A 24,445-nucleotide genomic window follows, 5' to 3' on the forward strand; every position below is an offset into this window, starting at 1 on the left:
GTACTTATATAGCACCACTAAAATAAGCTTAGTAACGTTGATCCAACAGACTAACCAACTTTTAATAAACTCAATTAATTTTGATTAACTCGATACTAACTAATTACATTTTATTATATTATATCTCTAATATTCTTCTTCTCGATCTTCTTGGGAAAAAAAACAAAACAACTAGCATGACATCCAAAAGAAAATAGTGTCTCTTATTCTTCTTCTTTTTCCTTCATTCATCATTCTGTCATCGAGAATCGAAAATGCTATGCCTCTTTTCGTTCTACTTGAATTGAAAGTGCGATGCTTCATTCTGTTTCACTTTAGACGAGAATCGAAAGTGCTATTCCTCATTTTGTTCAACTTGAATCGAAAATGCAATGTTTCCATTCGTTCTTCTTATTCACCTTCATTTTTTTTTCTTTTTCATTCTCTTATACAAGGTTCCTTGAAATTTTTTCTCATGGATACTTGGGTGTGAGGCTTTCAAGTCCCATGACACTTTGAGATAGAAGCAATCCAATGGCAGCAAGAAATTGAACTCTCGGCAAACTTTAAATGTAAATAAACCATTCAAAAAACTCTAACAATTTACCATACCATTAACTTTCAAGAGTGATCCTGCTCCATGTGGTCCATTGTGATCAATCCTATTAACCGCGATCAGAAGTAGACTCCATGTGCGCTTGAGATGAACTCACCACGCAAATTGGTAGAGCAACACACACACCTAGAGGAACCATAAGAACTACAATGAACACTAGCAGTTTCTTCTTTCAACCGCGACTGGCCATAATCCTCAGTAATCCCAAGTAACGTCTGATCAAACCTATGCCAACAACGACCAACCAGATGACCAATCTTCCCACTATCATAAACGACTTTTGCAAGCGTAGGTTGCATCACTCCCATCAGCATACGTTCCAGCCAATGACTACGAATGGTGAGCAATACTTAACAATCTATTCCATAACAACAAGGTGAAATAAATCAGACACCAGCAACATCATCGAAACATTTAATCGAACAGATTGGAAGCATGCACACCGAACTGTAATAATCTTAGATTATTAACACCAGCAAACTTAACGAAATCAGAACATTCTATCAAAATCAACAACTACTGATACCACTCCAAACGTAGGACACGAATCACCAAAGCAAATAAAAATCTTAATCCATTGTTAAAGCACAACTAAGGTTTCAAGAATGACTAGCAACCTACGAAAACTTGCATTAGTAGTAAAGGAAACAAACAGTGGCGCATGTGAGACTTGCGATTGTGGAAACCAATCGTGGATGAGTGAAGCAACTACAAGACCGCCAGAAATGAGTAGTAGCGTCAATGTCGATCATATGGAAAAAGCTTGACAACAATAACGAACGAAAGTAACAACGACAAACGAGACTCTGATCTGATTCGGTTTAACGATTGAGAGTGTTGGTGATGATACTATACGGAGCGACGTTTGATGAACGAAATGGTAGCAACGTCAGGATCCTTAGGCCGAAAAACTAAAAAGTAAAACACGGGCGGGTAAAAGTAATATATCGGAACAAAGCGGAAGAAAATACGGTTTCAAGATCTTAGGCAAATGATACCATGTGAGAAAGGTGCCGATGGCACCGATAAGATACTAAGAACGACTGGTGGCTAGAGTTAAGTAAAGGAAATATATTGAGTGTATTAATGAAAAAGCGGTTTTCAACCTATTACAAACTGTACTTATATAGCACCACTCAAACAAACTTAGCAACTTTGATCCAATAGACTAAATAATTTTTAACAAACTCAGTTAGTTTGGATTAACTCAATACCAACTAATTACATTTCATTATATTATATCTCAAACACCACGTCACCACAATATAAAGAATCCAAATGGTCGGTCAAGCCAAAAGCACAACCACAAATCACAGTGGACTGGGACCCACTGCTACCACTTTTGGCCGGTGATCAAAATCCTCCACGTTCCGATCAGTCATTCAAATTCACTCCAACCGTACACGTGGGCGCAATAGGAGCGACCCGAAGACCCTCGCCTTCAATATTCCCCGACAATGATAGGTGGCTGCCAGCAAAAGGGTACATTTTTTGTGTTTTTCTTACTTGGAAAATTTTGCTTATTCACCCGCTTTGAACCCGGCTCGTCCGGTTCCTAGTCTTTCTAATGGAGTACTGGACCTCTATATATAAGTACCGGTGAAGACGATGAGGCAAACAAGAGAAAAAGAAAAAAAATAGTAGCTATTTTTTCTACAGCAGAAGAATCAGAATGCCGATTTCGGGAATTGCAGTAGGATCTCCAGCTAAAAGCAGCTTTAGCCAAGTTTATTTCAATGCTCATTTTTGTTTTTGCCGGTTCAGGCTCGGGCATGGCTTTCAGTACGTTTCAACTTTTCCTTTCTCATATCCTAAACTTTAGAAATTCCCATTATTTTTCTATGAAGTAATCTAACTGGTGAATGTTTCTTTGACAGACAAGCTCACTGACAACGGTGCCGCAACACCAGCCGGTCTCCTATCTGCAACATTGGCCCACTCTTTGGCGCTGTTTGTGGCTGTTTCGGTTGGCGCTAACATCTCCGGTGGCCATGTAAACCCCGCCGTCACATTTGGTGCCTTTGTCGGTGGCCACATTACCTTGATCCGAAGTATTTTGTACTGGGTTGTTCAGTTGCTTGGATCCGTGGTCGCTTGCTTGCTTCTCAAGTTTTCTACTGGTGGTTTGGTAAGACTGAAAAGCTAAAGCAAGTTTAACCAATAATTAACTAATATATGTTCTGAATTTGTTTCTTTTATGATACAGGCAACACCTGCATTTGCCTTGTCGTCCGGGTTGGGAGTATGGAACGCGGTGGTTTTCGAGATCGTGATGACCTTCGGTTTGGTTTACACGGTTTAAGCCACCGCTGTAGACCCAAAGAAGGGTAACATCGGGATCATTGCACCCATTGCAATTGGTTTCATTGTGGGTGCCAACATCTTGGCGGGAAGTGCCTTTGATGTTGCATCCATGAACCCTGCAGTCTCCTTCGGACCGGCCGTAGTCTGCTGGACATGGGACAACCACTGGGTCTACTGGCTCGGTCAATTCATCGGCTCTGCCATTGCTTCCATTGTCTACGAAGTCTTCTTCATCACCCCGGACACACACGAGCAGCTTCCGACTTCAGAATTTTAAGATTTCTGGTGTTCTGATGTGATCACTTTGGTTTCATATGTGGGTGCCTTTTTATTCCCTGTTGTTTGTATCTCTCTTTTGTTAATTGTTGATTCCAGTGAAAGTTGTTTATTTATCATATCAATCCCAGTATCTAAATGTTTCTGTTCACATAAGAAATACACTGCAAATTTCTAAAGTCCAACATATATTATCATGAAATATCGAAGTTTTTGTACTTTTTATTCCATAATTATTGAATTGAAAAAGAAAAAAAAAATCAGAACTTCCTACCTTCAGTTTTTCTTCTTGTGTTGTTTACCCAGTTTTGACCGTCGCTGTTTAAACAAATGGAGGTAAAGATTCAACCAAAGGAACGGATAGATGAGAAGAACAACCTGAATCGAAACGAAACATATCAAGTGTCACTAAAATTGACAAATTCAAAAAAGAAAACTTTGGAAAAACTATGTATGTACTATGTACAGAACAGGTACTGCCATGATATATCAAGAGAAACCCTGTCAGGCTGTCACAACATATGATGCCCAGTCTCAGGTTACATACGAGGTGAAAAGCCACATTATTCAAGACCGAGCAAAATAAGCATTATGTATTACGAATATGGATCGAAGTGCATACCGAGACAAAATCATAATAGCTAAATGGAAGATTAGCAAAGAAATCGCCGTAGTGGTTCTTCTCCTTTATAAATCGAAGTGCTTGGTACATGTGCCACACTGTATTGAAGTGAACAATGGAAAAGAGAAATAAGATGGAAAAGCAAATATAAAGTAAGACAAGTGAAGATACTCGTTTTTTTTTCATTTCATTATTATTATTATTATTATTATTATTAAATAATTTTATTTACAAACAAGCCCAATACCGAGGCCCACTTACAACCAAACCCAAACTCGGAGCCTAATGGAAACCCTAAATTGATTAGGGTTTGTATCATCCCATCCCAGTCGCCGCTGCTTCCAGAACCTCCACACCGCCGACGCCTATGATGCAAGGTAGTCCAACGCTCTGCTGCCAAGTTCTCCAACTGGCCACTGCCCACGGTCAGCCTCCCCACGTCGATATCTCACTGCCACAAGCCTCTCCAGAAGCTTCCAGGAGTACCACACAGCCCCCACGTCATAGCTATGGGGTGAGTCACCACATAGTTCGGTGACTCACCGAACTTCACCCTAATAATCGGTCCGACGAGAGCCTCATCGAGGCTTATAAAACCGAACCTGCACAAAACGGAAAGAGACAACAACCAAGAGGGACAGAGAGCAACCCACAAAAAAAAAAACCATACCCAACAAAACAAAACAAAGGGGAGACAGATAACAACTACCCACAGCAGCCAAATATCGAAAGAAAAGAGAGGAGAGAAACTTACCGAGGCAACAACGACCATCAGAGCCTCATCGCGCCGTCAGAAAGCCAAAGGTCGAAGGTAAAAAACACTTAGATCTATGCGTTTTAGTGGAATTTTAGGCTAAAAAACCTCCAGATTTAGCTTTAGGGGAAACCATGCTTTAATTTGGGGTGGGTTTTGTAATTTCCGGCCACCGAATGTGGTGGCCAACGGCGGATCTGACGGTGGCCGACCGAAGATAGTTTCCCTCCGGTGAGGGAAACTAAGAGAGAAGGGAGAGAGTTCTTCTTCTCTCATTTTTGAGAGAGAAGAAGAAGAGAAGAAATGAGAGTGCTGGCCCTACGGGCCAACCATTTGGGGATCATATATCCCCTCCAAAATGGTGTCGTTTCGGGTGGGGGTATATGCATAATTTACACACATGGACAAACCCTTTCTGCAACCATCATAATTTTGTAACTTTATATTTTGGTCAATAAATCAAATTTCAGATCTTTTTAATTCGGCACATGAATTTTAATTTCTTTATATTTTGGTCACTAATTTAATTATATGTAAAATAACCTAATTAGTTATTATGATTTTAATAATTTATATTTTAGTCATGAATAGCATGTTTTAATATCTTTCAATTTGATGTTCGAACTTTATATAATTTTATTTCAGTCCCTAAAAAAACAAATAGGAAAGATTCCATGTTTAGTCACTGAAATATTAAATAATTATTTACTAATTAGATATTTAATTTTAACATGTTTTGATTTAGTCACTATTTTTAATATTTTCATTTATTGTTAATTACAAGTTTTTTATTATAGTTTTAATTAAAATTATTCATTATTCATTTATAGTTTAATATGTTTATTATTAGAATTTAATCATAAATATATATAATTTTAATAAATAATATATTTTTACATGATTATTTTAATATATTATTATTAATATTTAAATACATATATAATTTTATAAATAATATTTATTTATTTTATTTCTATTAAAATACTATTTAATATATTATTTTTAAATTATTTTAATTATGTTTTCATATTTATTTTTCAATATTAAGAAATGGCAGTCTTAAAGCAACTGGATGTTCATTTTCTGATATTTTAAATAAAATTATCTATATTTTAATCATTAGATAAATGTTTTATATTATTTATTTTAATATTAAGAAAAGAGCTGTCTTAAAGCACCTAGAAGCAATTTTCTGATATTTCTAAATAAATAAACATCTTATTTATATTTAAATTAATATATTTTCATAAAATCATAAATTTGAAATAAAAATATTATAAATTAAATATATCTTTGAATTTTTAAATTTCTGATGATAGAGACAATTTATAATTAATAAGTACCTATTTTGGGAGTTGTGGGGGTGCTAATCCTTCCCCAAACGTAATCGACCACGAATCCTTTTTTTTTACTAAAATTTTTTGTTATACGCAGATCAATTTTATCTTTTAAATTATGTTTTATTCAAAACTATTTTAAAAGATTATTTTTTTGTATTTGACCTACCTAACCCAAAAAGGTCAATGGCAACTCCCAAAACATGTATTTTACATCAAAAAATTTTTTATCCACATTATTTTTCTAGCCAAGTAAAAATTTCGTGCCCGGGCGAAAATTTGTTACGACAGCTTGACAACTCCGCTGGGGACCTGGTCAAACTTTAAAATCAATTACAAATTGTCTCTATTAATTAGAAATTAAAAAATTCATATATTTAATTTTTAATTATTTCTTTTCAAAATTTTTATATATACTTATTATTTTTATAATATTTTATATGTATATTATTTTATTAATGCTTCATTTTATTTTCAAGTATTTTATTTCATTATTTATTTTTCTGTCAGAGGTTTGAACATTTCTCCTCACACACAACACATGCATTGCATAACATAAGCTTTTTAATCAAGCTTGTCCCTTTTAAGTGGGAGTGAAAGCGACGTCTTCGTGAGAATTTATTCTCCGTGTTAGATCTAGCAAGTAACTTTTGGGGTTCATATGCTCTATATCTTCGTGGGAATTTATTCTCCGTGTCAGGTATAGAGAAGTGTATCCCCTCGAATTGAACTCGATCCACTTTAGTCTGTGATGGACTAGGATGTAGGGTTAGCAGCCCAAGGGGGCACTAACAAGGAAAATTCGAGTACCTTTACTCTTAGAACTGAAACTCTACATAGAGTAAACCTTAGAAACTCTTCTAATCTGAAGCCATGCCGAAATTTTGTCTAAAATAGGTGTACACAAAGGAGAAATGATTTCTAACTTTTTCCTTTTAATTTATTTATTTGCTAAATAAATTGCATGAAAATTTAAATTATTTTAAGTATGCTATTAGAAATATTTGGATAGATGTTATTAAATTAATTTTTACTTCTTTATTATGTGAACTAATTCATTTCTTTTTGTGTGTTCTGTTTGTATAGCATCATACAAGATTAAAGGTATTGATCCTTGTGTTAATGGTCTCATTGGAAAACCTTCATCTATGGATAAAAAGTGTTCAAATCAAATAGTTCCAAACTCAGAAGTAAGACAGTGATATGAGGACTTACAAAGACAAGGGGGAGACAGTCTGCAAGATGACTATGTATCTGAGTTAGCCAGTTATGCTCCAGTTTCTCTAAAAAGAAATGATATGGAAGATCTACGAGGCATTTGGGAGAGTTGAGACTCAAACAAAAAGTTGCAATTTTATCAGACTTACGGGGACATCCCATATTTGCTCTATGTAGAAATTGACGATGACTTGGTTCGAGCCCTGATTCAATTCTGGAATCCTGGTTATAATTGTTTCACTTTCAATAAGGAGGACTTGGTGAGTTGGTTCCTACTATTGAAGAATACACAACTTTGCTACATATAGAAGGGGCCTTGGAAAATCGAATTTATTCAAAGTCAGTTAAAACTCAACCTTTTCGAGTTAAATTAGCAAAGATTGCCGGAGTACGAGAGGAATGGGTGGTATCTCGCACAAAACAAAGGGCGAAAGCGAAGGCATTGCTTGGACCAACATTAAAGAACTTATTCAGAGTCATCCAGATGATAAAGTACGATTCGCTCTCTTTGCTCTGGGTATATATGGTATGGTCATCTCCCCAAAAGTATTGGGATATATTGAAGCTCCAGTAGTAGATTTGTTTGAGCAGCTACCAAAAAGGGTCAATCCTGCTTCTGTAATTCTACCAGGGACTTTCAGATCGTTAAACGCTTGCAGAAGGTTAGGAGGTGGACGATTCTCAGGATGTGCCCAATTGTTATATGTCTGGATCCGTAGCCATTTTTGGAGGACAGAAAAGGTTTCATACCGACGCTTTAGTACGGACTACTTACCAAAGGGAATTCTTTTACAAATGTGGTAATTACAACTGGGTGATGCTGCTCGGATTGTGGGGAGGAATCAGATATGCACCACTTCTGGTTATAAGGCAGTATGAAGGTCGTCAATTTTTTACTGTCACTGCTGGATTACATTCGTCTGAGTTCGCATTCCACAACAAAAATTATAAAAGAAATATCATGGAGGCCTTTACAGCTTGGAAAACAACTTTTTGTATTCGAGCTAAAGCAGCAAAAGAAATGTTAACTCCCGATTATGAGGAATGGAGATCTGTCAGGAAAAATGAAAATATTCCTCTACCAGACCAAAATGAGGATATCTCTATGGAAGATCGCATTAAGGTGGTTCCATAAGAGATTGAAATCCTGAGAGCTGAGTTTGAAGCAGAAAGAGAAGGCTGGTTGAAAGAATTAGAGCAAATGAGACGATATAAAGCTATGCTGGGTGTTGACGTTGACTTTCATTCAGTACAATGTGCAATGCTGAGAGAAAACAAAGAAAAAGTTGATGGTGAGTTCAGAACGTTAAACAAAAATTACCATGAGCTATACAAATCCCGGAGAGCATCAGGATCAAGCAAAGCAACAACACAAATGACCAAAGAATTGAATATTGAGAAATGCCGAGTTGAAGATTTGAAAGAAAAGAATAGCCGTTTGCTCAAAAGCCTTTAGAAAGGAAAGTAGAAAATGGAGGATTTTGAGGTCGATAGAAGGGAGCGAATTATAAAGCACAAAGCTGAAAGCCGCGAGATCATGAATGAAATACAGAGAGAAAGGGATCGAGCCAAAGAATTAGAAGAGATGAAGAACGGCATGCTTGAGAAATTTGAAGGTGAGAAAAATACCATGTTCAAGGGATTTGAATCCGAAATGAACAATCTGATTGCCAAACTTGAAGTCAGGGGCCAAAAGATTGAAGAGTTCGATGTTGAAAAAGAAAAATGGGAATTGGAGAAGAAGAGTTTCAACACCAGACTTGAGGTAGAGCAAGAAGTGGCTAGCAATTGGATGCAAAGATGCAGAAACAATAATGTTCAAATCCAGAAGCTTAGTCAAAGGACGCAAGAAGCACGAACAAAGCTTGAAGAGGATCTGGATCAGTCTAGAAACAAAAACTCAGAGTTTAATGCTTACATTTTGCAACTTGAAGAGTTATTATTTAAAGAAAAGGTTCGTCTAGGACCTAGTGATCTTAAAGAAAGTTATGAGGAGAATGCTTCACTGCGAAGACGCATTAGAGATCTTGAAAAAACTCTGCACAATTGTCAAATTAGAATCACTGAGATAGAGCATACTCTTGAGGGAACTAATAAACAATGGCAAAAATCAACTGATTTCTATGTAGAAAGAAGTGAAGAAAGAAGCAATATGGCATTCGAGGCCATGGTACAAATGAGCGAAGTTGCCAGATATGTTGGGGAGCTAGCTGTTGAAGCAAAAATAATTAAGCATCACGTTGATCCAGTTTCCAAGTATGGAAAGAAGATGACCTGGTTGATGAAAGAAATTATAGAGCTTAATAGGAAAGTTACGACGTATCTGTAGTTATGAATTATTATAAAGAAACTTTTGTATGCCGATGGAAGTTGTTCTATGACAGTTAACTTTATGGGATCAATACCTTTTGCATACATGCATTTTGCATACATTCATTATTTATTGCATTATTTTCTTTATGTATAATTTTTACGTTTACATTAAGATAAGCAATCATTAATTAAAATTTGAAAAAATAATATCAAAAGAATTTTCAATCGCAGTTATTCTGGCCAAACGAGAAATACAACATCACTACAGTACTAGACAAGCTACTAAGAAAATCATGGAAGATAAAATACAACGTATTGAGGAACAACATAACAAAGAACAAACAGAGATGAGAATGAAGCTAGAGAAAATTGAAGCCAGTATTGCAAACTCACAAGACAGCATGATGCAGAAAATAGAAGACATGCTTAAAAAGCAGGCTACCATTGGAAAAATTCATGAAAATCCTGCATCTTTCGACCAAGAACCTATGTATCCTCTAGGTTTCCCACCGGAACCAATTTATCACTCTGGTACTACACTTATACAAATCCATGCCCGCACATCAGCACTTCAAGAGGCCAAACCACATGAAAATCAACAAGTGGATCCTGCATCTTCAAGCAAAAATCCACTTATATCATATGTGAAAATAGGGGATTTTAATGCTGAGCATCTAATCCCAGATTTGAATGAGCTGAATGAGAAAGAAAAAGTAAATGAAGAATTGACCAGACAGATCAAGAGCTTAGAGGAACGAATGAAATCCGTAGAAATAACTAAATCGTTCTATGGGTTTGACGCTAGCGAGTTGAGTTTGGTTCCAGACCTAATCATCCCCATCAAGTTCAAAGTTCCTGAATTTGATAGATATGACGGTACCACATGCCCTTCATCCCACATTACAATGTTTAGTCGCAGAATGGCATGACATGTGAAAGACGAGAAATTGTTAATTCATTGCTTTCAAGATAGCTTGACAGGACCAACCTTAAAATGGTATACTCAATTGACCAAAGCCAACATTAGATCCTGGAAAGATCTGGAAAAGGCATTCCTAGAGCAGTACCGCCACGTGACAGATATGGTCCCTGATAGATGGACTCTCCAAAATTTGGAGAAAAAGAATAACGAAACATTCAGACAATACGCTCAGAGATGGCGTGACACAGTAACCCAAGTTCAGCCACCTCTATCAAAAAAAGAGGCCACAATAATGTTTGTCCATACTTTAAAGGCTCCTTATTTAAGTCATCTAATGGGGAATGCAACCACAAATTTTTGCAGATCTGGTTATTTCTGGAGAACTCATTGAAAATGTCTTGAAAAGTGGCAAAATTGAATCAAACGAGGGGACTAGTTCCAAAAGACCTATGTACCGGAAAAAAGAGAATGAAGTCAACAATGCAAACTCTTACAACAAGGATACTTCGAAAAGTGTTACCATAACCCAGCCAAGGGTTAAGAAAGAAGAAACAAACACTAATCGAGTAGAGTCCAAAGGATCTCGAAGGGAAAGTGAAAGGTTGTCTTTTACACCTTTACCGGTACCCTATGCTGAGATCTATGATTCGCTATTAAAAGCAGATGCCATACGGCCCTATCCATTGGTTCCCATGCAACCACCATTCCCTCCATGGTATGATGTAAAAGCGCACTGTGTTTACCATAAAGGAATTACGGGTCATTCTATTGAAAGCTGTTTGGCATTCAAAAGGGTAGTCCAAAATTTGATCAACACTGAAAAGTTGGAATTCAATTTACCAGCTACATCAAATCATCCGCTGCCAAATCACGGAGATAAAAACGTAAACGCAATTCAGGAAGAGAACAGAAGAAAGCAAAAACTGACGTTACTGAGATTAAATCTCCTTTTGGTTGGATATTTTAACAACTCTCCTTATCCGTTATGATTCCACAAGAATTCAGTCCAAAGCATAATGAATGCAAGAATTATTGTGAATATCATCAAGAGAAGGGACACATAATTCAATTATGCCCTGAATTTAGGGATTTGGTGCAAAAATTGATGAATAACAAATAGATATAATTCTTTGAAGAAGAACCAGGGAAAAGAGAAGATGACGTTTGCTCATCAAAAGATTCTAAACCTAAGCAGAGAACAAGTGATCCCGTGATTATTAATGTGAAATCATCTACAGTGAATCCTGCATCAACAAAGCCGAAAGTAGTTATCATTACTCCTTTACCATTTCCATATAAGGATACCCGCAGGGTGCCTTGGAATTATACTACCAATGTTTCAATGGTAGGAGGATATGTTTCTCTGGAAAAAAAAAAGAAGAGAAAATACAGAGTGAGGATTCAATGTCTGAAGCAGTAAGTGGAGTTGGATTCTTTATAAGAAGTGGGATATGTTACTCTCCCGAAACATCAAATGCATCAGAACAGGTAAAAGCAAAGGGAAAAGCTACAATGATACATCAAAAGGTATTTGATGATGAATCCCCGCCAACAGTCAATGAGCCCGTAACAGAAAAACAAGAACAAGATTTTTTGAAGTTTCTGAAACACAGCGAATATAGTGTGGTTGAACAATTACATAAACAACAAGCGCGAATTTCAATTCTTGATCTGTTGATGAATTCAGAAGTACACAGAAATGGTTTGATAAAAGTTCTTAATCAAACATTTATTCCTGAAGATATATCTCTCAACAAACTTGACAGGATTGTGGGGCACATAGCCACTGATAATTACATCACGTTCACTGATGATGAAATACTGGAAGGTGGAATGGGGCAGTGAAAGCTTTGAATATTACCACACATTGTCATGGTCATGTTTTGCTATGAGTATTGATTGACAATGGATCCGCTCTTAACTTGATGCCTCTGGTTACACTTCAAAGAATGTCGGTGGATAAATCGCACATGAAAAGTTATCAGAATATAGTGCGAGCTTTTGATGGCGCTCAAAAAGAGGTGCTTGGGAAAATGGAAATAACGTTGTTGATCGGACCAGTTGTGTACAATATTGACTTTGTGGTGATGGATATCCACCCTACATATAATTGTTTATTGGGGAGGCCGTGGATTCATTCTGCAAGAGCTGTTCCTTCTTCATTACATCAGAAACTGAAATTCGTTGTTGATGGTCAACTAATATATGTAGGAGCTGAGGAAGAAATTATTGCGTCTGTAACAAGTGATGTTCCGTATATTGAAACCAATGATGATGCTCTCGATTGCTCTTTCCGAGCTTTGGAATTTGTCAATGCAACCTTTATTGCTGAGGGAAGCAAAATTCCACATCCCAGATTGTCTGATTGCACCAAGATGACTGTACGACAGACTTTAGGCATTGGAGCTAAAACTGGGAAAGGTTTGGGAAAAAATCTTCAGGGGAGTTCAGTTCTTGTAAGTATAAAGATGAAGAAAGATCGTTTTGAGCTTGGATTTAAGCCTAATTTTCAGCAAAGGAACAAAGAGATGAAAATAAGAGGTGAAAATAGAAGGGCAAAATTGAAAGGAAAAGAAATTCCTTGTGAACACATGTCTTTCCCTCCTTTAAAGTCCACATTTAAATCCGGAGGAATGGTTAATGTAGAACAACAACTTGTTGATGCTCTCAAAGAAGAAAATTCAACAAAAGATCAAAGCATGGTTGAAGAAGCTATGGGAAGATTAGTTATCAACATGATCACGAATGACAACAAGATTGGTAAGTACTTGGCTGGAATTCGCCCTTGTCTTCCTGGTGAAACACTCAACAATTGGACTGCTGAAGACATTCCCGTAGTTTTTAGTATTAACACAGAGTAATACTCAGAACTAATCTTTATGTTTAGCCCAAGAATATAAAAAGTTTTTGTTATTTTGTAAGGGCAGTTGTTAAGTTCACTTAATATCAAATATGAGAAGTTTTCTTAAAATTATCAAATGACAATCATTCTTTACATTTTTTTACATTCATTATTTCTCATTGTTCATAAATTTACTATATCTTTTCGGAAATATGTCAGACTTAAACTTGCAGGTGTCACAATGTTAATAGCCCGATTATTCCTAAATTCAATCATGAGATAAATTTAGAGCGATCCATATGTTTGGAGGAAGTCAATAAGTGTGGGGATGAAAAAGAATGTGACATTTCTACCGAATTGTTAAAACTGGTAGAAAAAGAAGACAAGCAAATTTTATCTCATAAAGAAGAGATTGAGACTATAAATCTGGGAACCGATGAAGAAATGAAAGAAGTGAAAATTGGTACTACTTTGTCAGCCCTGATAAAACAAGAATTGATAGATCTTCTTCGAGAGTTCAAAGATATTTTTGCCTGGTCTTATCAAGATATGCCTAGTTTGAGTACGGATATAGTGATCCATAAACTTCCAATCAGTTCAGAGTATAAACCTGTTCAACAAAAGCTCAGACGAATGAAGCCAGAAATGTTGTTACAGATCAAAGAGGAAGTAATGAAGCAAATTAATGCAGGTTTCCTGCAGGCAGCCAAATACCCAGAATGGGTAGCCAACATTGTTCCAGTACCAAAGAAAAATGGGAAAGTTCGAATGTGTGTGGATTACAGAGATCTCAACAAAGCTAGTCCGAAAGATAGCTTTCCATTATCTCACATAGACACCTTGGTGGACAATACTGCAGGACATGCATGGTTTTTATTCATGGACGTCTTTTCAGGATATAATCAGATAAAAATGAATCCTGAGGACATGGAAAAAACAACAGTTGTAACCATATGGGGCACATTCTGCTACAAAGTAATGCCATTTGGATTGAAAAATGCAGGGGCAACGTATCAAAGAGCCATGGTAACTCTGTTTCATGACATGATGCACAAAGAGATTGAAGTATATGTGGATGACATGATTGCCAAGTCCCGAACCGAAGAAGAACATATTCAAAATTTGAGAAAGCTTTTCCAGAGATTGAGGAAGTATCAATTAAATCTCAACCCAGCTAAATGCACTTTTGGGGTAACTTTCGGGAAGCTTTTGGGATTTGTAGTCAGCAAAAAAGGAATCGAGATTGATCCAGATAAAGTAAAAGCAATTCAAGATCTTCCGCCACCCAATACTAAGAAAGAAGTCCGAGGCTTTTTGGGAAGATTAAATTATATATCTCGGTTCATTTCTCAATTAACTGACAAATGTGATCCAGTGTTCAAATTACTCCGAAAGAACAACCCTGAAGTCTGGAATGATGAATGTCAAGAAACTTTGGATATTATTAAGAAATATTTATCCAATGCCCCCATTTTAGTGTCACCAGTGCCTGACAGACCGTTAATTCTCTAATTAACAGTATTTAAAAATTCGATGGGATGCGTACTGGACAACACGATGAATCTGGAAAAAAAGAGAAAGCCATTTATTATCTGAGTAAGAAATTTACTGATTGTGAAATTCGATACCCACCAATACAAAAATTATGTTGTGCCTTGGTGTGGGTTACTCGAAGACTCAGACAATACATGTTATATCATACCACTTTGCTGATATCTAGACTTGATCCTTTAAAGTTCTTAATGGAATCCCCAGCTTTGACAAGCAAAATAGCTAGATGGCAGATGTTATTATCTAAGTTTGATATTGTATATGTCAACCAAAAAACGATAAAAGGAAGTGTCATAGATGATTTCCTGGCCAGTTGTGTATCAGATGATTATCAGTCTCTGAGTTTTAATTTTCCAAATGAAGATTTGTTGTGCATATCCATGAATGAAGAAGTCATAACAAATAATGAATCGTGGAAACTTTATTTTGATAGAGCATCCAACGTCTTGGGAAGAGGAATTGGGGCAGTATTGATTTCTCCAGAAAATATTTATTATCCTTTCACAAGCAGACTGAAGTTCTTTTGCACTAATAACATTGCGGAATATGAAGCTTGTGTCATGGGATTGAAGGCAGCCATAGAAAGGAAAATTAAATTTCTCCAGATATATGGAGATTCATCATTAGTGGTGTATCAACTATGAGGAGAATGGGAAACAAAAATCCCAAATTACTGGAATACCGTGATTTTATCCTCGAATTAGTGAAAGGATTTGAGAGAGTCGCCTTCAATTATCTCCCTAGAGAGGAAAATCAAATGGCAGATGCTTTAGCTACCTTAGCTGCTATGTTTCAGGCAACTAAGAAAGTTGATATGATGCCGATCAATGCAAGTATGTTTCAGGCAGTATATGAGGCAGATGGCAAATCATGCTATTATGATATCCTGCAATATATCAAATATCAAAGTTATCCACAAAATGCATCTGAAATTGATAAAAGAACATTGAGAAGAATGGATGCTAGATATTTTCTTGATGGCGAGACTTTATACAGAAGAAACAATGATCAAATGCTATTGAGATATTTAAATACTAGCGAAGCCAGAAACATCATTGAGGAAGTCCATAGTGGGATATGTGGAACACATGCAAATGGTCTTTCCATGGCTAGAAAAATAATGAGATATGGATATTATTGGGCTACCAAGCACACAAATTGCATTGATTATGCAAGGAGATGTCATAAATGCCAAATATATGCAGATAAGATTCATGTACCCCCATCGCCTTTACATGTAATGACAGTACCCTGGCCATTTTCTATGTGGGGAATAGACGTCATTGGGGAAATCACACCAAAATCATCGAATGGACATTGTTTCATCTTAGTAGTAATTGACTATTTTACCAAATAGGTTGAAGTTGCTTCATATACCAATATTAAGAGGTCTACAGTTTGCAAATTCATAAAGAAGGAAATAATTTACCGGTATGGGCTACCAGAAAGGATCATTACAGATAATGCTCTGAACCTGAACAACAAAATGATGACTGAACTTTGTGCACAGTTTAAGATCAAGCATGCAAACTCGGTGGCATATCGTCCAAAGATAAATGGAGCAGTTGAAGCGGAAAATAAGAACATCAAGAGAATCATTACAAAGACTACTGAAACTTACAAAGATTGGCACAAGAAGTTACATTTTGCTTTATATGCATACCGAACTACTGTGCGAACATCTACTGGGGCAATGCCTTTTTCTTTAGTTTATGGGATGGAAGTAGTCTTACCAATTGAAGTTGAGATTCCATCATTACGAATCTTGAGATAGGTAAAATTGGATGAGTCTGAAAGGATCCAAGCTCGATTTGATCAATTGAACCTTATTGAGGAGAAGAGATTGAAAGCTATTTGCCATGGACAAATGTATCAAAAACGGATGATGAAGTCTCATGACAAGAAAGTACATCTAAAAGAATTCCAAGAGGGTGATCTAGTGCTGAAAAAGATCTTGCCTATACATAAAGATTTCAGTGGGAAATGGATGCCTAATTGGGAAGGGCCATACGTTGTAAAAAAAGCCTTTTCCGGAGGAGCGTTGATCTTGGCAGAAATGGATGGAAAAGTTCTGAGAAACCCAATAAACTCAGATTCTGTCAATAAATATTATGCTTGAAGAAGAAAAAATGAAAGAAAAAAAAGAAAAGAAAAAATGATGAAAAAAAAATTAATAATAATAGAAAAGGAGGGTCAGGATGAAAACCCGCAAAGGGCGTCTTGCAACCAAAGGAAGGATTTGAATTGAAAACCTAAAAAGGCTGCTCAAATGCAAGTTGATATTAGGCATCTGGCAATTAAACCTTCTTAAGATTTTGATAGTTTGGGAGGAACTTCACATCTACAAGCATTCTGACAACGTTTGAGATCTTCCAGATAAAAGCTTACTTCAGTGCTCTAAATTATATCAAGTTGATTAATTTAGAAATACTTGTGCTAATAATTTGTTGAGTCATTTGAATTTTATCATTCCTATGATTTTCATGAATTTAAATATATTTCTATATATTTATCATTTATTCCAAGTTTATCTTTTTGAAATTAAATTTATTTTTGAAATTCAATTTGTTTCATATAAAACATCCTGTAAATAGATTAATATAATCTTAAAAAACAAACAAAATATTTCTGACTATTACTTCATGTTAATACTTTTAAGTACATGTAATCTAAAGTAAGGCTTATCGACATTTGCAATCACTGTTGAAAAGCAAACAAGTTATGTCCATCATAGAGTCATTTGGAAGCAGAACAAGAGGAAATATGTTCTCAATTGACATATTATGAATATAGCCCCCTTTCCATGTAGCAGCACAAAAATGCTTCGAATCTACAAATTCTGACTCTACATCGTATAAGTACCGTGACATTTCAGCCCAAATACAACTGGAGCAAATACCACGTTATCATAGTAGAAATAAGGAGGCCCAATAGCATCTTCTGGAAGTGTTCTTTGAGTTATCTGATCTGGTTCAATAGAAACTCCAAAACCAATCATTGGATTAGGAAGATGAACTGCATGATCGTCTTCATTAAGAAGCTTCTTTTCAAGCTACTTCTGCTTCTTCTTTTTCTAAGAAAATCATAGCCCAAGTTTCACCTTTTCTTGTAATTGGGATCATTGCATAATGGCTTCCTATCTTTTACCGGAAGAAGTGTGTCAGCAGCCTTAGCCATTTAAGTAGCACATATAAAATCTGTCAACTCTGCAATTGATGAATCTGGATCACATCTCTATGACTATTGAAGACATAGCATCTGAGTATCCCATTTTCGTCAAGTATAACAGTTTACTCTCCTCATCAGAATCAGAATTCAGGATTTCCTCGGTATCAGAAGAACTATCAATATCTGTGAAATCACCCTGAAAGATCGCTTCATAGTCAGATGAGTAGTTATCAGAATCAACATGTTGCATGAGTGCAAACTTTTCAAGAGCTTGTGCCATTGAGTTTTGTTCTCAAGGGATTTTTGTGACATTATACAAAAATTAGGCATATCTACATCTACACTCTTCAAAGATGATATATTCTCCTTTCGAAGAGGAAAGATTTATTGGATTTCTACACAATTGAAGAAAGACTAAGTTCACCTCTTTAAAATTAAATAAAGATGAAATTAACATTCATGCATCATATTTAGACATTTGCAAAATAGGTGCATTTTCATTCATTTTATCATTGTTAAATATTTGACAGGAATTTCAAAGATTTTAGCAAGATTTGAATCCATCACTCAATGGATCAACATTTCCAGAGAGAGTTCATAATGAGAAGAACTCATCTGAAGAAGAAGAAAAAGTTCATAATGAGAAGAACTTGTTCAACCTTTTGCTTGAATCCATCATTCGATGAATCAACATTTCCAAAAGAGTTCATAATGAGAAGAACTCATCTGAAGAAGGAAGAAGAAGTTCATAATGAGAAGAACTTGTTCAACCTTTCACCCAAATTCATCACTCTAGGGATCAATATTTCCAGAAAGTTCATAATGAGAAGAACTTATCTGAAGAGGAAGAAGAAGTTCATAATGAGAAGAGTTTGTTCAACCTTTTGCATGACTCTATCACAGAAGGAGATAGATCAGCATCAACTTTTCCAGAGAAATTTCATAATAAGAAGAACTCATCTGAAGAATGAAGAAGAAGTTCATAATGAGAAGAATTTGTTTAACCTTTTGCTCGAATTCATCATTCGATGAATTAACTTTTCCAGAGAAAGTTCATAATGAGAAGAACTCATCTGAAGAAGAAGAATTTGTTCAACCTTTTTCTTGACTCTATTACAAAAAGAAATAGATCAACATCAACATTTTCAAAAGTGTTCATAATGAGAAGAAGTCGTCTAAAGAAGGAGCAGAACTTGTTCAAACTTTTTACTAGATTACATCACAGAAGGAGATGAATTGACATCCCCAGTGGAATAATTCATGATGATAAGAACTTGTTCAACAGTTCCATCCTAATCAAATGAATTCAAATGAAAAAAAAGCTTATTATCTTTTCGTCTTTGCTATATTCTTGTTAATACAAAAATAAGCAAAGAGGGGCAGCTGAAGATACTCATTTTTTTTCATTTAATTATTATTATTATTATTGATTATTATTATTATTATTATTATTATTACTAAATAATTTTATTTACAAACAGGCCCAATACCCGAGGCCCATTTACAACCAAACCCAAACCTGGAGCCCAATAGAAACCCTAAATTGATTAGGGGTTGTATTATCCCATCCCAGCCGCCGCTGCTTCCAGAACCTCCACACCGCCGACGCCTATGATGCAAGGTGGTCTAACGCTCTGCTGCCAAGTGCTCCAAATGGCCACTGCCGACGGTCAGCCTCCCCACGTCGATATCTCACTGCGACGAGCCTCTCCAGAAGCTTCCAGGAGTACCACACAACCCCCATGTCATAACTATGGGGTGAGTCACCACATAGTTCGGTGACTCACCGAACTTCACCCTAATAACCGGTCCGACGAGAGCCTCATCGAGGCTTATAAAACTGAACTTGCACAGAACGGAAAGAGACAACAACCAAGAGGGACAGAGACCAACGAAGAGCAACCCACAAAAAAACCATACCCAACAAAACAAAACAAAGGGGAGACAGATAGCAACTACCCACAGCAGCCAAATATCGAAGGAAAAGATAGGAGAGAAACTTACCGAAGCAACAACGACCATTAGAGCCTCCTCGCGCCGTCGGAAAGCCAAAGGTCGAAGGTAAAAAAAACTTAGATCTATGCGTTTTAGTGGAATTTTAGGCTAAAAAACCTCTGGATTTAGCTTTAAGGGAAACCATGCTTTAATTTGGGGTGGGTTTTGTAATTTTCGGCCACCGGATGTAGTGGCCGGCGGCGGATTTGACGGTGGCCGACCGGAGATCGTTTCCCTCCGGTCCGGTGAGGGAAACTTAGAGAGAAGGGAGAGAGTTCTTCTTTTCTCATTTTTGAGAGAGAAGAAGAAGAGAAGAAATGAGAGTGCTGGCCCTACGGGCCAACCATTTGGGGATCATATACCCCATCCAAAATGGTGTCGTTTCGAGTAGGGGTATATGTGTAATTTACACACATGGATAAACCCTTTCCGCAACCATCATAATTTTGTAACTTTATATTTTGGTCACTAAATCAAATTTCAGATCTTTTTAATTCGACACATGAATTTTAATTTCTTTATATTTTGGTCACTAATTTAATTATATGTAAAATAACCTAATTAGTTATTATGATTTTAATAATTTATATTTTAGTCATGAATAGCATGTTTTAATTCCTTTCAATTTGATGTTCTAACTTTATATAATTTTATTTCAGTCCCTAAATAAAAAAACAAATAAGAAAGATTACATGTTTAGTCACTGAAATATTAAATAATTATTTACTAATTAGATATTTAATTTTAACATGTTATGATTTAGTTACTATTTTTTAATATTTTCATTTATTGTTAATTACAAGTTTTTTATTATAGTTTTAATTAAAATTATTCATTATTCATTTATAGTTTAATATGTTTATTATTAGAATTTAATCATAAATATATATAATTTTAATAAATAATATATTTTACATGATTATTTTAATATATTATTATTAATATTTAAATACATATATAATTTTATAAATAATATTTATTTATTTTATTTCTATTAAAATACTATTTAATATATTATTTTTAAATCATTTTAATTATGTTTTCATATTTATTTTTCAATATTAAGAAATGAAAGTCTTAAAGCAACTGGATGTCCATTTTCTGATATTTTAAATAAAATTATCTATATTTTAATCATTAGATAAATGTTTTATATTATTTATTTTAATATTAAGAAAAGAGTTGTCTTAAAACACCTAGAAACCCTTTTCTTATATTTCTAAATAAATAAATATCTTATTTATATTTAAAATAATATATTTTCATAAAATCATAAATTTAAAATAAAAATATTATAAATTAAATATATCTTTGAATTTTTAAATTTCTGATGATAGAGACAATTTATAATTAATAAGTACCTATTTTGGGCGTTGTGGGAGTACTAATCCTTCCCCAAAATAATCGACCACGAATCTTTTTTTTTTTACTAAATTTTTTTGTTATACGCAGATCAATTTTATCTTTTAAATTATGTTTTATTCAAAACTATTTTAAAAGATTATTTTTTTTGTATTTGACCTACCTAACCCCAAAAGGTCAATGACAACTCCCAAAACATGTATTTTACATCAAAATCATTTTTATCCACATTATTTTTCCAGCCAAGTAAAAATTTCGTGCCCGTGCGAAAACAGGTTACGACAACAAGAACTACCAATTCAGAGCATGCGTGAATGCAATTTTAACTCACTTTCACCCGGAGCAAGGCCCAAGGGATACAGCACAATGAATGTAGTGTACCTGAAGGAAGTAAACAACTTAAAATTTAATAAGAACGTTAGTCTGTAAGCAATTCTAGTTGGTAAGGAAAATATCGGACCTCAGGTAGGTGAGCCAAGATGGACAACCACCAAAGATATTCAATGCATAATACGAATATCGGATTACCTGCAAATAGGATGTTAATGTTGTATGCAATTTACTTTGAACTCCAAAACAAGCGTGAAGTAAAACCAGGAGCATAAAAGATGCTGGATGTAAAACCATGCAGCAATAAATCGGGACATATTATGCACAAGGACTGTATACTATCATGTTATGAAAGAACAAAATGGGAAAAAATCAACAACGACAACAAAACACTCAGAAAAAAAAGAGAGAAAGAAGTGACTAAATAAAAGAAATGACTTGACAAAATGGGCATACGTATGTAAATTGATGCTTGCAAGTTCTATACAGTAAACTGAAGGGAACTTAGACTCAGACAAGAACATCGAGCACTCCAAAGACACTGTAAAGCTTACTGACTCTAGAACTCATCTTGGATGAAAACTATCTTAGAGTTTGATAGATTTCCCCTTTTACGTGTTGACAGCATGTTAGAAGCAATTGGGATTTCACAGAAAAGGCACATGTAACAATGTATTTGACAATCCAACATTGATAATAAATTTAGTTGTTTTAGAAGGTTTACTACCATTAACCGTCTTCATATCTGTTAGTCAACTGTTAAGAACAATAGTGATGCATTCATATCTTCTACCATAATTTGGTAACATGAAGCCATGAAAGCTCATTTGAAAATACTATCGTATTTATAGATACCGAATTCAAGTAGATAGATTAATACATAGCTCACCTCAGTTAGGCTCCAAGCAAAAAATGTTATGAAAACTGCAGGTACCTCCTGGACCTGTTATAATCAGATGAAAAATGAATTAAGAAGCAAGCATTTATCAGTACAATTTACTTTTTGAGCTAATGATCACTGTTTCATTGCCTCAACAAAACCACCATACGAGAAGGCTAAGTTACTCTCGGCTTTATATCGCATTGTTTGGTGCTTAGGCACTACGCAGCCAATGCATCAACAAACAATTGAAAACAATAAATGGGAAAATGAGAACCTCATGAATTCGGAGGACAATTGCCAACAAGAAATGTGTTCTTCCACCCCACTGCATCAGAGGAACAACACTCCACTTGGAACAATCCCTTTAATTATTCCACAACGCCATATCAGAACTCAGAAACCCCAAATCCATACTGCTAAGAATGTGTAGTGTATGAAACCCTAAATAAATTACCTATTGCTCCATGTACAACTTCCAAGAATGCACAAGTTTGCAACAAACCTTCAAAGAGAAAAAAGGGATAGAAAATTCAAATCAAACTATAAAACCATGTTCACCCATACTAATGAATCTCCAAGTCAGAGGGAAAAAAAGCAAGAATCTAAATATATGATAAAACCCTTCATATTACCTACCATAATAGAAAATTGAAGTTCATTTCCCATCATTTTACAAGGAAAAAAGTGGGTTTTAAAATTAAATGAAGGAAGAACTGACAGATTAAGTCTCCAGCACAATCATAAGCGCCATTGACGGAGTTGATGGCTATGAAACTGGTCAAAATTCTGAACAGAGAAATTGTCCTGCAAATAAAACAACAAGAGCAGATGATGTAATGAATTAAGTTGGAAATGATGAAAGGAAATCAAAGAAAGAGAGGAATTTGAAATTACCAGCCAAAAGCTTGGATAGAGTTGTAAGTAAAGAGAGAGAGCTTAAGCAGCTGAGCCATTGTGAACAACGTGGACGTTCTATGCAGTTTCAGTTATTCTCTGGGTTGGAATTTTTAGTTTATAGTTCCAATTATATTTTATTTCCCTCTTTGTCCTTTTTCTGTCGAGTGGGTTTTTAAATCTACTTCCGCAAATCAGAGTCTAAAAAGGGAAAACATTTAATAGAAGGGACATTAATTATTATTGAAAAAGTTATGCAACTAAGTTGGACAATACCAAATCACGACACAAAGAAAAAACGACATACAATGTAAATTATGTAATCTATAATTTCTTTTTTATAAATTGGTCAAATTTTAATACGAGTCTTTAAATTTATTTGAATAAATTATAAATTTCATCCTTCAATTTTATCTTCATTATTCTTTTGATCATTAGAGTTAATTTTTTTAGTTTAGACATTAAATATTTTTACTCCACCGATAAATAATTGATAATATAATGATATAATAAACGACATTAAAATAATTTTAATGTTATTTATTAATATTTATTTATTTATTAAACTTCTGATGAGATCACGATGATATTTTTTTCAAGCTCTTTCAGGTAAATGAGAGTTCCGTCAAACCTGTAGGAAATTAAATCTCTAATGTAATGGCATGAGTAAAAATTCACTATGATCATATATGATTCGAAAGGTTGTTTTTGGTATATCTATCTCTTTACCTTAAATTGATAATATTCTAATCTCAAATCGACGTTTAAATATATATTAACATCTTTAACTAATTAAAGAGTGTTAAAGTCAAAATTGGTGGGTTAAAGTCAAAATTGGTAACAACTAAATTTGACAAATTTAAGCTGCAATTCGGTGGCTTTCTGTGCACACCGATTTTGTTGATTTTTTTGCAATGATATAATTACACTATAATCCCTGTACTTTAGGGTATTTTCAAAAATTAGTCTTTAAGCTTCAACTATAAATACTCTTACCCATTTAGCTTCAAAATCATTCCAAATCATTTCTTTCTCCCAATACTAAAGAGTTTAGAGAGTTTTCTTGTGAGTTGTGAGTG

At 35.0% G+C, this 24,445-nt stretch overlaps 2 pseudogenes; one reads left to right on the top strand and one right to left on the bottom strand.

Moving 5' to 3' along the window:
* The first annotated feature begins 2,252 nt into the window (after nucleotides 1-2,252).
* On the top strand, nucleotides 2,253-13,769 carry LOC120174924 (annotated as a pseudogene).
* On the bottom strand, nucleotides 3,294-23,446 carry LOC120174925 (annotated as a pseudogene).
* Between the last annotated feature and the right edge of the window lie 999 nt (nucleotides 23,447-24,445).

The sequence above is a fragment of the Hibiscus syriacus genome, unplaced genomic scaffold (assembly GCF_006381635.1).
Source record: "Hibiscus syriacus cultivar Baekdansim isolate YM2019G1 unplaced genomic scaffold, ASM638163v2 tig00112131_pilon, whole genome shotgun sequence".
NCBI classification, from domain to species: domain Eukaryota; kingdom Viridiplantae; phylum Streptophyta; class Magnoliopsida; order Malvales; family Malvaceae; genus Hibiscus; species Hibiscus syriacus.